General features: G+C 33.5%; 1 pseudogene; it reads right to left on the bottom strand.

Moving 5' to 3' along the window:
• Positions 1-7,143: 7,143 nt before the first annotated feature.
• Positions 7,144-8,676, bottom strand: LOC116137953 (annotated as a pseudogene).
• Positions 8,677-11,072: the final 2,396 nt, after the last annotated feature.

Consider the following 11,072-nt stretch of genomic DNA (forward strand, 5'->3'; position numbering starts at 1 on the left):
AAACTGACAAACCCTAATTTTTGAGTTCGTCAAGAGTTGAACGATTTCTAACCCTAGATCGATTTAGACCTAAAAGGCTCTGATACCACTGTTGTAAATCAATACGAATCCTTCAACTGCAAGATTAGTCACAATACAAAACAGAAACTACAAGAACAACGAACAATACCCAACACAAGATATACCGTGGTTCGCTTGTTCAATATAGAACAAGTTACATCCACGTTGAACTCCAAAATATGGAGCTCGCTGCACTGATATTGATCACTTTAAAGATTACAATTTACAGATGAATATTCTTCACTGTCACTCACCGAATCAAACACTCATTCACTTCCCTGTACCTGCAAATCCTATCAAACCCTAGAGTACTTTACACCCTTTAAGGAACCCCTGCCCTCAAACAATACTCCAGAAAGATTCACACAAAAGAAGACCAGAATGGGCGTGAAACCCTAACCCAAATGAAATGCTATTTCAGAGAAAATGAAACGAAGACCTAAAACTCGATCTCTCCCAAATGCGTGAATAGTCCCTTTTTTATACTTGACTTCTGATTGCATTTGAGCCGTTGGATTCTCTTAACTTGAGTGTTGTGATTCATTTGGAATAATAGACAAAACGACAACGTTTGTACACTAGTCTTAACGACGTCGCATGCTCACTTATTTAACAATGAAACTTGTAATTACTCAGTATTTAGTTTATTTGTCTCGTAAAGTTTTATAAGAATCTATAATTTGTTTGATCCGGAAACTGATGTGAGAAAACTTTAATTTTTAATGAAATTTTTTGATATTGTGTGGGCGGAGAGAGGTGGTGAGCAAATAGTGTTTTGTGGGATTTTTTTGTATTTTTTAAATTATATTTTGACATGTTTACTACCTTTTCCGTATGAAAAAAAAAAAAAAAAGTGCGCCGAATAAAAATTACATTTAGAAGAAAACACAAGAGAAAACATAAACAAATGAAGTATCAAAGTTCACGTTTAATAAATGACAGCATAAAATAATGTTTCAGAGATTCTTAATAATAATTCATTTACTTACTTACCAATTTGAATTCTTTAACGTGGGTAAAATCCGAACACAAATAGTGTTAACTTCTCTAACAAACGGGTTCATGTAAATTAAAAAGCTAAAAACTATTAAACCTTCAAAACTAATTATAATCAAAGTATCAATATTATTCCATCTAACCAATTGAAACGATCTTTTTCATAATCTAAATACCATTTCTTTGGTAAATTAATGAAGAGTGGAAGCACCATGGACTGCAATAAAAAAGAGTTCTAACATAGCTAAAAGAATTATGTATATGCACATTGAAATTATAAGTATGATGCTTCAGGCTTTCTTAATTTAGTGAACCAAATAATAAAGGCCTAATAATAAGGCCTAACGACTCCACCTATCCAAAGTTTAGCATAAAGACAAAATGATACTTAAAATATTGAAAATGACAAATAATATTTTTGTCATATTCTGTAAGGATTTCTGTTTGTTAAAAGATAGTATAATAATTTTATTTTCATTCCAAGCTTATTTATACAGTCTTCTTATATCATCGAGTATTTTTGATTGAATTTAATATTTTTTATAAATTTGGTGATAAAAATGGCATTGACTTTGTTGGTGTGCATTGAGAATAGAGATAGGTGATATTTTATTCTTTTCATCATTTTCATCTTTTAATAGGTTAAAATTCCTACCACAACAACATGACAGAAAATAAATATTATCATTTTCAAACCTTTTAATATCATTTTATCTTTTAAACAAACTGGATATGCGTAAGACGTTGCCCCAATAACAAAGGATGAATCCGGACCAATTCCTTAAATGTCTTAGATATATGTCAATATCTCGGAATAGAAAATTTGGAGAATGATGGATGATGAGGAACATAAAGGCCGAATAGTTTTTCTAATCAAAAACCAAGGACGGTGCTGCCCACCAAATGTCAGATTAAAGGACCAGAACGTCAAATTAATCTAGGAACTCGGGAAATCGGTGTATTCGAGAAAAAAGCAAATCATTGATGCATTTTTAAGTCAATTAAAGGGGCTAGAAAAAGGACCTCTAGATATACTGTTAGGAATTAATCGATGGAAAAACACGCGGCCGGAAAATAAATTCGATTAAACCTTTAAACCCAACGAATCCGGGCATAGTTATTATATTTACATGCGTTAAAACTTAAACAATTCAAGGATTAATTATATGCCAACGTTTGAAGAATCTTCACGTTTAATTTTTGGTACTGTTCACCATCAGCACTGTTCATATCAATGGTTCAGTCACTGTTTATCAGAACACAATTTCTTCGCAATCTGATTCAAAAGAAGAATCAAGCTAATGAAGTCCACACAAAGGTAGGAACGACAATCCATAATTAAAGATTCAAAAAGGTTGCTAGACTGATTGATTACTCAAGCAAAGGCTGAATCAGGGCCCTCCACTGCCTAGGGCCCCCAAAAAATGGGGCCCAAATTTTTATAAATTTTTTTTTTTATATATCTTACAAAAAAAAATAAAAATGGTTTATATTTCTATCTAAGCCAAGGGATCCCAAAAAAAGTCAAAAAAATCCAAATTTATTATAAACTTTACATATATTCCCACCCAAAGTTTAACAAAATAGCAAGTTTGTACCTCTAGTTTTATATATTCTAGTTTGTACCCTTAAATTAACACATTGAATCTCTTTAACATGGAAGACTAAAATAGTTATTTACAATCTCAAATTACTCACCCTTATTAATCCCAAAATTTGACATTCACATAAATCATCTCCAACCCTTTCTGCCGCCAGTGGTTTGGAGTTGATTTCGGTCAATTTGGTTCCGATCGATTTTCTTACCAAAATCGACGAAATCATCATTTATCATTTTCCAACCTTGATAGCCCTCGATTTGACTAATTTTTATGAATCTCGCAAACCAACTCCATCACACGATAGCCATTTTCAGCCTTTTGGAATGTACTAGACATTGTTGGCTTCCCCGACACACCATCTTCCGCCCCTCAACCCTCTCACCAAAACCCCTATCATACCTTATCTGTTTACTCTGCCAATCGCGACCATTGATACCTTTTGGGCCGTGACTTCTCAAGCATTTTCTTATCAATCTTGGCATTGGAAATCACCATTTCACCACCATCCACATTACTCTCCAAAACCACCCACCAAACTAACCTTGTTGCTTTGTCGGTTGCTGTCCACTCTCCTAGTGATTTTTCATTTCAAAAGGCAACAAAAAATAAAATAATAATAATTTTTAATATATGCTTATTATTATTAGAGGGCCCTAAAAACTCATGTCTAGGTCACAAATGTTCTAGAGACGGCCCTAGGTGAATGAAAATTGAAAGAAAAATTCCTTCAATTTGCTTTGGGCAGCCAGGGTTAATGAAAAATAATAAACTCATTTATTTTCCTTTCCTTTTCTTTATATAGTAAGGCATGTCATTGTTTTAAAAACGGTCCGCATGCTTCTGACCGGTCAAAGAGCCGATGCGCGGATTGATCAGTCTAACCTATTGAATCGGTCGGTCCCATCGATATATAACAGTCACATCTTTAAACAATTCATTAATGTATAAGTTGAAAACATACAATACTTCCTTAAAATTACTTATAAGCCCCTAAGTCGTTATATGTTTAAAATAAGCAAATACACCTATAGATTTTATTATTAATTATTTTTTTCTCTCTTCCCATCACTCTATCTTTCTCATTTTTTTCTCTCTCCCCTCAGGCTATCATCTCCATCACTTTCTTCTTTCTCCTTTTTTTCTCTTTCTCTTTCCGTCACTTTCTTTTTTATTAAACACATTAGCGTCTCTCTACCGTAATTTTTCTCTTCTCTTCTCTTTCTTTTCCTTCTCTTTCCCTTCACCTCCTCTTTTCTTTTTCTAATCTTCTTCCTTACTCTTCTCTTGTCTCTCTTCTCTTTCTTCTCTTCCCCTTCCCTTACTTCTTCTTCTTTACATTGTAGATTTTAGAGTAAATGAAGAAGAATAGAAGATGAAAAGGAAGACGCAATTTTGTCTTTCTATTAAATGAAATAGAGAATGAAACGGTACTACAATTGGTTTAAGATAGGAATATGAATTTTTGAGGATCAGATACCAAAAAACAACAAACCATTTAAGCCCAGGCCGGTCAAGCCAGCGGTTTTATTTTGTTCCACCGGTCATTGCGGTCCAGGCAGGTTTAATGACATTCCTGATTTTTAGTTAAACTAGACCAGAGTAAAGGTTGGGGTTCCGATCGAACCGGTTAGATCGGACGGTCCGGTCCGGTTTTAAAACAGGAGGCATATACGGGCACAACTCCAACAAATTCAAATGCACAAACAAATGACCAAAATACACATTTCATCTAAAAGATGAAATTACCCTTTGTTCATCATTTATCTTAAACTATCTTAATGTGTGTAACCATAAGCTCTTCATTATGTTGGTAGTGATTGAAATCGTAATTTAGAACCAGCTAATTTGCATTTTGTACACTAACCAAGATTAGCCTCTAACAAAACATCATGGTTACCCAACAAACAAAGATTATGAGAAATCGCTACCTGTCAACCTTATATTACCATGCAATGAAATCATTTCATCATTTGTTATCCTATCAAGCTAAAGCATAGAAATAAGTTAACGTCAGATGTTATCTAGATGTGAATATTGGTTATCGGATCAACGCCAAATTAAAATTAGATGACTGAGAAAATAAAGTTTGTAGGTTCATTTGTTTCACTTTTGGGAAAACTATTATTAGTATTCCCAAAAAACTTAAACAGTAAAATGTCATTATTCTCAAAATATTATTCATATTTTTCAATTTCTTTTAAACCTCCTAAATTTGTTAATTAACCAAATACCCCCCATATTTTTTTTAGAAATTACAAAAACACTCCGACCATCCGGCGGTGGTGGCCGACTGTCCATATTTAATGGGTGGGTTGGAGTGTTGTTAACTTTATATTATTTATTATAGAGGTGTTAGTAAATAACCAAACATAGTGGGTATTTATTATTTTCAAATCTTACATCGAATACTTGCCCAATTCAACTTTTTTTTTAAATTTTTTTCAAAAAACTTTCTCAAAATTGTAAAAAAATGAACCAAAGGAAGCCGTGGGTATCAATCAACTCTCTGACTAGTTGACAATTGTGAATGAAAGAGTATTTGAACACGAGAACCTGAAATATATGCACATTAGCACATTGAAATTAAATACGATGCTTCAGGCTTTCTTAATTTAAGTGAACCAAATAATAAAGGATGAATCCGGACCAATTCCTTAAATATAGAAAATTTGTCAATATCTTAAGAATAGAAAATTGGGAATTGAGGATGAGGGAACATGGGCAGATTAGTTTTTTTCTAGGGAGAACGACATGTTCCACGCAAGTTTGGCGAAACTAGTTTTCTCACCCATTAAGTTAAAAATAACACTTTTCAACCTTCATTAGGTTCGTTATGTTTTCTATTAATATTTTACTGAAAGATGAAAATATTTTAAATATTTTACTTTATAAATTTTTTATTATTTTTTATTAGTAAAAACAGTCAAATGTTAAAAATTAAAAAAGAAAAAATAGTTAACCTCACCTTAAAAGTTTGAGTAATGCTATAAAGTTAAATAATCTTAATATTTATTTATAATGTCAGTAATATCACATAAATATTTATAATGTTTTCATTTTTACTAATTAATATAAAAAATCAACATTCCTAATTAAGTAAATAAATAATAAAAGAAAAAAATGTAGCTTTATGCTTAGATTAATAATAATCGAATAAAACTTTGAATTAACTAATTTATTTTATAATAACTAATTAAGAAATAAACTATTTAAAGGTATTTTGTTTTTCGGTCACAAATAAACTGAAAACACTAATCGAACCTAACAAAAGGTAGAAAAATGTTATTTTGAAACTTGATGGGTGGGAAGTGAAAATGTCGTTCCCCTTTCTTTAATTCAAAACCAAGGAAGGTGGCTCTCAGCAAATGTCAAAATTAAAGGACCAAAACGTCAAATAATCTAGGAACTCCGGAAAATTGGTGTATTCGAGAAAAAAGAAATCATTTATGCATTTTAAGTCATTAATGTGACTAGAAAAAGAACTTTAGATATAAGTTGTTAGGATTAATCGATAGAAAACGCAGTAGTGACCGGAAAATAAAATTTCTCGATTATTAAACCTTTTAAACCCAGCGAATCGGGCATAGATTAATATTTACATGCGTTAAAACTTAGACCCATTCAAGGATTAATTATATACCAATGTTTTTGAAGGCTCCTTCACCTTTAATTTTTGGTACTGTTTACTATTCACTGTTACTGTTTATATCACTGTTCACCGTCAGCACTGTTCAAGTCACAGTTCATCGAACACAATTCTTCGCCAATCCGATTCAAAAGGAGAATCAAACCAATGAAGTCTACACAAAGGTAAGAACGACAATCAACAATCAAAAGGTTGCCAGACTGATTGATACTCAAAGCAAAGTTTGAAAGAAAAATTGAAAGAAAAATTATCCAATTTGCTTTGGGCAGCCAGGGTTAATGAAAAATAATAAACTCATTTATTTTTCCTTTTCTTTTTCTTTATATAGTAAGAGATATAGGAAACAACTCTAGCAAATTTAAATGCACAACAAAAATGACCAAAATACCGATTTCATCTAAAAGACGAAATTACCCTTTTGTTCATCATTCATCTTAAAACTATCTTTAATGTGTGTGATCTATAAGCTCTTATTATGTCAGCCGTGATCGAAATCGTAATTTAGAACAACTAATTGCCATCGTACACCAACCAAGATGGACCTTAACAAAACATCAAAATTACCCAACAAAGAAAGATTATGAGAAATCGCTAAATATCAACATTATATTTACAGTTAAAAATCATCCTTTCATCATTTGTTACCCTATCAAACTAAAGCATAGAAATAATGTTAACATCAGATGTTATCTTAGATGAGTCAGTATTTGATTATCGGATCAACCAACCATATTAAAATTGGATGATTGATCATCAACTCTCTGACTAGTTGACAATTTGTGAATGAAAGTAGTATTGAACAACAAGAAACCTGATCCTGAGGCTCTAAAATCATTTATTTCAAAGCATGTAGAGAGTATTAAACGATTCATATCTGCATATCAGAAAGAAAGCCATGAGAGGGGACATTAGTGCTACATGCTGGTTTACAGATTTCAAGATGAAACAATGCCAGGAGGTTACACTGAAATACGTATTAAGTATAAACCAAAATGATATTATAGAGGAGACATCAAAGCCGCTTCTTCCCACTTGCTGCTTCCAAACCCGTAAAATGTGGTTCACTATTTCCTCCAAACCAAGCTCATGCTTGACTGTATACGAAAAATTCACATATACTTCCAGAGACAAAAACAGTTTTAATTCCCAATAGCAGGTTGCAGCCCCAAAGAAAGAAAATTTTCATGGTTTAACAACAAATTAATTTCATGCCTGGGATAAGGCAGGAACTTGTGGGAAATTTATAAATAGGTTCTATTTGTATGTATAGTGAAAAATACCATAGGTAATGAAAACATTTACATAAAGCATTAGTAGCAAACAGATTGAATTAAAATTTTTTCTGAGCAAAAGAGATTAAAAATTTCAAGTAAACAGATTACATAATACCAGGTTCCTTCATGCTTAAATCAAGCAAATGCAAATACTGCCTCAACCAAACTGAGCAAAGACAAAAGGGCCCCCCCACACGCATCTTGAGTGCATCACGCTCCATTACTGCTAAGTCAGCTCCAACTGCTGGTGCCAGGTCAGTCTGTTTATCAACAAATGCAACGAATCATTCACATTAACTTCAGACAAACAACATCAACTACAATGCTAAGCAATTACAATATTAAGCTACATACTAGAAGATCAGCTTGGAGATGCCTGGGCACCTTTCCGAGGAATTTTATCACCACCAGATACATCAATTATATAAATGATATATGTCAGCCAGCTCCCTGCTAAGTTGGCAGCTAAATTATCTGCAGACATAAAACTTTATAAAAGTGAATCTTCTCAGTTGTAATCACTTCCAGTAGAGACAGCAGTTTGCGTATCACAAATATGCACAACATCATAAGACTTTAACTGTTAACAGAACAATGAGTACTACACATTAGCTCTGAATTTCAAACAGGGCCTTCTCTTCCTAGTGAAATTTTCGTTAGAATAGATTGCCTGATTTGGTAACCACAGGCTCCCAAATAGTTGTCATATTTTCCCAATATCTATTACTAGAGCAAAACTTTTCAACCGTGTAGTCAGTATATTCTGTTGTGATGGCCTCTTACAATTGGTAAAAGATACAAACTTATCAGTCTAATTAGATTTTAGCAAGATCTCTCAAGAGAAAATTCATATGAGGAAAATGCATTCTCTAATAAATACCTCCCCCGGATTCACAAAGAAGTATGTCTGCTTTGAACAGTTAGAAAGTTCCTCAAGCGGGCCAAGGTTTATGCTGATTATTCACGAATTGCAGCATGTGGACAGCCCCGTTTCCACAGCCAGTATCCTTTCCTCGGGCAGAGCACCATTCTTCATCAGGAACTCACCATCTTTTGTGAATATATCATTTGTCACTGAAGTGATTATATTCCTCTTCATCCATCATTCTACTTAGATAATCATAAATAATAAGAAATAACAAGAGCTATTAATTAGACAAGATAATTAAACCATGTGAAGGTAATTATTAGGAGATTGTAGTCAAAGACTGAAAGAATGGTTGTTGGCTACTGAGACATTCAATTTGAGAATACAGAACCTGAATTATTCACTGGTTCATCCACCTCTCAAGTGCAAGGAAATGAAGGAAAGTGCAAGCTGGTCTGTGTCATTAAGGCCAAGTCCAAGACATAGATGGGGATTCATTATGAGTGAAAATGGAGCTGCTTACTTTCCCACTATGGATCCAGGCACAATGCAGAAAATTTCCATTGAGAGTACTTTTATTTAAACCAAGATTTGAAAATAGAAACATACTAGATATACAACTTAATACAAGCTACAGGTTTCCTAATGCTCCTTTATGGACAAACATCTTTTTGAGTAATGAAGTTGTGTGATCAAGGTTGGGCAAATTAAAGGAAATTGAAGCAAAGTCATTATCTATAGACCACATTGCCGTCACTTTCTCAAATTTTTTTTTTTTTTTTTTTATGAAGGTTTGAGAGATTGAATACCAGTTGCGACCAGCCACATGCCTCATAAATGAATATTCCTGGGTGGGTGTCATGGATGTTCAATGACAATATTAATTACCAAGCAATTAGAGGAGTTTCTCCTCATATCATTCAGTGAAGCTATTAATAAAAATGCTTAGTCCCAAGTATTGAAACAGAGAATGTTGTGCGTGGAGTAATCAACTAAAACTGCTTCTGCATTGGCTGCAGAGTCACATTATCACATTGCTAGCTCTTGAGATCAGCTTCTTGACTCAAATCTCTTTCAGAATTTTGCTGCTTTCGTGGCGGCATTTCTTTCAGTCAATGCTAAGACTAATAACCTCTCAGTTCTGCTCTGCATTTGCTAATAAATATATGGATATGATTAATTGAGCGTAATAGGTTTCATCAAATAAGATGTGAGAAAGTTCGATGGGACCTCGGTAATTTATATCACCTAAGGTCCCATCGAAAGCCAGGTACTCACTGAAATAACCAACAGATAGTACATCACCAGGAGGATAACCCAGTCCAAAAACCCTTCGGCATCAGGAGACTTGGAACACCCAGTCCTGACTCGATCTGGCGCAAGACTCACCCGCCAGCTGGCGAAGGAGGAGAAAAGCACCCCTACGGAAGACAGGTAAAATCTTAAGTATAAGGATGTGGCAGCTCAATAGCAATAATTAATCTGATCTGTGTGATAATACCAAATTAGAATCATGTCTTAAATAATATTGTGGGGTATTAAAATTAATTATCAGTAGGGTTCTAATTAGAAGAGCTTAAGGTATATGACGGATACGTGGAGATCTTTGCTTCAGATTGTTAGAATTATGGTTTGCAAAATGTTTTTCCAGTGATGTAAAAACATATATATCTTTGATTTTAAGATTTCAACGAAGTTAAACGATAACAGTGAGTTTTTATTTTCCGTACAACCATTTTTGCCTATCAAAATGAGAGAATAAAAACTAAAACAGAGCTCATCTGTTTCCATTCCCTGTTTTCTGTCAAAACTTCATGTTCCTTCAGGCAAGAGGATTTTGGTTTCCAATAGATTTTTTACTTTCTGTGGCTGTTAGAATATAGCTTTTAAGTATTAATTATAATATTCAGTCAAGTAAATTTTTTTTCTAAAACTATATCTATAAGAAATATTATATATTTTTCTTACCGTTTGATTCTTCTCTTTTATGAGAAGATATAGAAATTTATAATTTTTACCGTTTGATTTCTTCTTTTAATGAGAAGCGGCGGTCGGTAGGGCGGCCCACAACATGACAGTGACAAGGCACATTCTTGATTGCTCCGTAGAGAAAACGAGGGCTAACACTGGCACGCTTTTGTTTATTGTAGGGTTGCCATGTACTTGTGCTGATTAATTAATTAACTTGACTTTTTATTTCTTCAATTGGTAGTTTTTCATACTCAATTATTGCTCGCTCGTCTCTCTCTCTCAAAAACTATTTTGGCCATTTCTACAACTAAGTCTTGGTCTCCTTTCCTTTCAAAAGAAAAAAAATCTGCAGCACAAATCTACCCAATACTTTATTGGGACCCAACATTTTTCGAAACGACAAGTTGATACCAAAAGTTTTAAAATAACAAATGGATAACTAAATGCCCTGTGAAGTTTAATTTTAGTTTTTTTAAAATTAAAATTTCTAAAAACCCCTAGGTTTGCTAATTGACTAAATACCCAAATATAAAAAATTTTATAAAATAACAAAAAACCCCCGCCACCCACAGTGCCAGATTCCGGCCACCACACTCGGAATCTGGCCGGAAATGTGTTACGACCACACACCCGTGGATCTGTGTCGTAACACACGA

Source organism: Pistacia vera, unplaced genomic scaffold, assembly GCF_008641045.1.
Source record: "Pistacia vera cultivar Batoury unplaced genomic scaffold, PisVer_v2 Contig338, whole genome shotgun sequence".
NCBI classification, from domain to species: Eukaryota; Viridiplantae; Streptophyta; class Magnoliopsida; order Sapindales; family Anacardiaceae; genus Pistacia; species Pistacia vera.